The sequence below is a fragment of the Hyaena hyaena genome, unplaced genomic scaffold (assembly GCF_003009895.1).
Source record: "Hyaena hyaena isolate Hyena2069 unplaced genomic scaffold, ASM300989v1 scaffold_1421, whole genome shotgun sequence".
In the NCBI taxonomy this organism is placed as follows: Eukaryota; Metazoa; Chordata; class Mammalia; order Carnivora; family Hyaenidae; genus Hyaena; species Hyaena hyaena.
This window is the reverse complement of record NW_024082056.1, coordinates 219,841-224,766: the sequence shown is the minus strand read 5'-3', so window position 1 is coordinate 224,766 and position 4,926 is coordinate 219,841.

Here is a 4,926-nt window from a genome sequence, read left to right as displayed (position 1 = left end):
GAAACTTATTTCTCACAGTCCCAGAGGCTGGATGTGTGAGATTCATGTGCTGGCATCATAGAATTCTAGTATGGGTGCTTTTCCGAGTTGTAGACGGCTAACTCCTCACTGAATACTCTCATGGCTGAGAGCAGAGATGGGAGTAAGCTCTCTTCAACTCTTAAAAAGATGATAATCACACTCCTAAAGGCCCTTTTGACCTCATCTAATCAAAATCGCCTCCCACAGGCCCTACCTCCTAAAATTGTCATAATGGAGGACTGGAGGGGTTCCTGGGTGGCTCAGTCTATTAAGCGACCGACTCTTGATTTCAGCTCAAGTCATGATATCACAGATGGTAGGATGAAGCCCCGCGTGGGGCTAAGTGCCAACAGTGTGGAGCCTGCTTGGGATTCTGCCTCCCTCTCTTTCTGCCCTTCTCCTGCTTGCCTTTTTTTCTCCTTCTCTCTCTCAACAAACAAAAATTTAAAAAATGATGGGGAATTGGGGAATTTCACCATATGAATTTTGGGGGTATAGATACATGCGGTCCAGGAGTGCCTGGGTGACTCAGTCAGTTAAGTGTCTGACTCAGGTCATGATCTTGTGGTTTGTGGGTTCGAGCCCTGTGTTGGGCTCTATGCTGACAGCTCAGAGTCTGAAGCCTGCTTCGATTCTGTGTGTCTCTCTCTCTCTGCCCCTCCCCGGCTCTCTCGCTCTCTCTCTGTCTCTCTCAAAAATAAATAAACATTAAAAAAATTAATGAAAAAAAGGAAACATTTGGTCTATAACACCAAACCACCATCACTTCCTGCTGGAGTTAACATAGTTGTCTCCTAATTGGTCTCCATGCTCCCAAAATTGTCCCCTCAAAACCTGTTCTTAACAGGTACCACGAGAGATGCACTAATAATGTAAACAAGTTTATGGCTCTCCCCTGTTCAAAACACTCCACCGGCTGATTGGCCCACATGAATAAAATCAAAAGCCCTCCTGATGACCTTGAGTATTCTGTATAATCTGTCCAAGTTCAACTTTCACCCTCTTTTCATTCTCTTTTTCCTCAATAGGCTCTAGTCACAGTGACTTCTTTGTCATTGCATGTTCCCCTTAGTGCATTTGCATCTAATCTTGAGTCAAGTACACTGCATCCACACTCTTCCTTTGATTGAAGCCCCTATTCAGGTGTCACTTCCTCCAAAAGGCCTGTCTAATCACTCTATCTAAAAGAGTACCTCCCTCACTTTCCATTCTCTAAGTATACTTTTGTTTCTCTTTTGGCACTCATTAATATGTAACAGGCACATGTAATGTAATGACATAACAGTATGCTTGATTCAACACATAGTTATTGAATATTGATCAAATGAATAGATAGCACAAAAAATAGTATAAAAAAAAACAAATCAAAAGAGTGAACTGATTAACTGGACAGCCCACTTGCAAAATTTCACCAGAAGAGTATAAAGAGAAAAACAGGTGCCACATCAAAGATGAATGAAGGGAAATGTACAATAAGTATATAAATTTCAACATCGTTAAAATCAGAGTTCCAGAGAGCATGAACAAAGGGAGTGGAGTGAAACAATATTTAAGGTAAAATAATGAGATAACTAGAATTTTCCACAAATGAAGACTTAAATGCTCTGAAGAATGTACTGAATATTCTTCAGAACATATACAAAAACATAAAATATAGTAAGCCCACATAGAGACACATTGTGGTGCTTTTCAGAAATACTAAATACTTAGGAATAAACATAAGCAGAAGAATGACAATTATTTATAGAAAAAATTATCAATGGACACCTGCACAAATGGAATGCTATACCATGGTCTTAAAATTGTATATTCACATTTTATTATTTGTTTTCTTTTGCTTAATGTGGATTGTTTGATTTCCTCTTCTTTTTCAGTTTCCTAAAGTATAAGCTTAGATTATTGATTTTAGATTTTTCTTCTTATCTAATATATGCATTCAATGCTATAAATTTCCCTCTAGCCACTGCTGCACCCCACACATTTTGAAAAGTTGTAGCTTCTATCTCATTTATTTCAAAATATTTGTTAGTTTCTTGAGGCTTCTTCTTTGATCCAAGTGTTATTTTGAAGCTTGTATTATTTGCAAATAATCTGTGATTTCGCAAAGTTCATTTTAATTCCATGTGTGCCTAGAGCATATATTGTATAGTTTCAATACTTTTAAATTTGCCAAGGTGTGTTTTACGTCTCAGAATGCGTTATACAAACGGAAAATGTTCCAATGAGCTAGAGAAGAATGTGTTTTCTGCTTTTGTTGGATGAAATAGTCTATAGATATCAATTCGATCCAATTGATTGATGGGGCTATTCTGTTTAACTATGTTCTTATTAATTTTCTTCTTGTTGGATCTATCAATTATTGATAGAGGGGTGTTGGAGGATCCAACTACAATAGTGAATTCACTCATTTCTCCATGTGGATTTCTTAGTTTTTGTCAAATATATCTTGCCACTATATTGTTAGGGGTATATGCATTAAGGATTGTTGTCTTCTTGGAGAATTGACTCCTTCATCATTATGTGATGACTGCCTTTATCCCTGATAATTTTCCTTCCAGCTTTACTGAGACATAATTGACATATAACATTATGTAAGTTTAAGGTATACAATACATTGATTTGATAAACTTAAATATGTAATATGATTACCATCTTAACAATCACATCATATAATTATGATTTCTTTTTTGTGGTGAGAACATTTAAGATCTACTCTCTTGGCAACTTCCAAGTATACAATAGAGTATTGTTAACAATAATCACATTGCTATGCATTAGAGTCCCAGAAGTCTTTCATCTTCTAACTGGAAGACTGTGCCCTTTGACCAACCTGTCCTCACCTCCCAGCCCCTGATAATCACTATCATTCTCTTCTCTGTTTCTACAAGTTTGGATTTTACAGATTTCATGTACAAAGAATATCATACAGTATTTGTCTTTCTCTGACTTACTTCACTTTGTAAAATAATACCCTCAAGGTCCATCCATGTTGTCACAAATGGCAGAATTACCTTTTTTTTTTGTGGCTGAATAATATTCCTGTGGTGTGTGTGTGTGTGTGTGTGTGTGTGTGTGTGTGTGTAGTGTGTGCATGTGTGGTATCTTCTTTATTCATTCATGCACTGATAGGCAATCAGGTTGTTCCTGTAACTTTGATGTTGCGAATAATGCTGCAGTAAACATAGGAATGCAGACCTCTCTTCAAAATTCTGATTTCACTTTTTTGGAAGGTATATCCAGAATTGAGATTGCTGGATTATATGGTATCACTATTTTTAATTTTTTGAGGAATCTCTGTACTGTTTTCTATAGTAGCTGTAATAATTTATATCCTCACCAATGGTACACAAAGTTTTCCTTTTCTCTACAGCCTTACCCATATTGTTATCTCTTGTCTCAGGGCTCAAACTCACAAACTGTGAGATCATGACCTGAGCTGAAGTCAGACACTCAACCAGCCACCAGGAGCCACCCAGGTGCTACAAAGCCAGTGCAATTTTGATAGAGATCACATTGAATCTCTTACATGGCTTTGGGTGCTATGGACATATTAACAATATTAATTCTTCCAATATGAACATGGGATATTTTTCTGATTGTTATCTTCTTCAATTTCTTTCACCAGAATCACTCATAAGTTTACAATCAGGTTGCAACTGGGCATGTAGTCACGTGGGGAAGAATGGGCTTCCAAATTCATTGACATGGTTGTTGGAAGGCCTTAGTTCCTTACCTTGTGGATCTTTCCATAGGCTTCTTGAGCATCTTTATAACCTGGCAACTGGCTTCCCTCAGAACATTCTTTAGTACAGATTATTTTTAAAGAGTACATGTTTTCTTTTTCCATAGTAATATATGTGGCATGTATAAATTCCTTTGGAGAATGAATGATGGTAAAAACAAATAGAAAATAAAGGAGTCTACCTCATAAAAACTAGTACAGCTCATCTTGTCAGGCATTAATTTCTTTCATTTAAGACCAATTGCACACTAAGGCTAAGATGACAAACAGTGGGGAAATAGAGTTTGTTGCCTCCTGAACCCCTTTTTATTGCTCTCCTAACTGTGTAGCTGCCATGCAGTTTAGGTAAAGTTTACTTTAGGTGGGATCCTTGGGTAAGTCCTAAGTGACCAAAGACAACCGGTATATGATTATTTATGTCATAAGGATTGAGTCAGAGGAAGGCATAGAATATCATGGAAATTTGTTCAATAGTTGAGGAAGAGATGTTCCCACTCTCTGGAAATGGTGCAGAAAGTTTACAACCCTGGTTGATAATGACAAAGACTGTGCAAGCAGAAGAGGACCATCTAAAGAATTAACTGGTTACCTCAAAAGCAGAGTGAACTAACAAAAAGAAATCAAGGAAGGGCTAGGTGACATACTTGAGCTACTAGATAAAATTCTGGAGCCATCTTACCTCTGGCAATAAATTTCTTACTATTTAAGCAGGCTTGAATTGAATCTTCTTTTATTTGTCATATAAATTGTACTAAATGACAGATGTGGCAATAAAAAAAATCTCTCACTGGAGGACATTGGGGATTGAGAATGCACCTTCCTGAAGAACCTGTAGTCACATATATGGGGTGTAAGAAACTGTATGACTTAATGGGCTATACTGAGAGATTCAAATCCTGGCTCTATTACACATTTACTCCTTTGTACATTACTCTATTCATTTAAAGGGGCTGCATTTTGAGGTGGCAAGTACATACGGGCTGTGATGATCGAGGTACACATGTCACACCGTGAAATGTCATCCATTCAGGCACATACTGAATTGCCTTTCTGGCGTTTTGTAGTGCAGTCTGGAGTTTGATGTATACCAGTATTTTTCAATCCTGTAAGACTGAATGTTCTTTTTCCTTCTTAACATCAAACACACAATAGTTCCCTCCCTT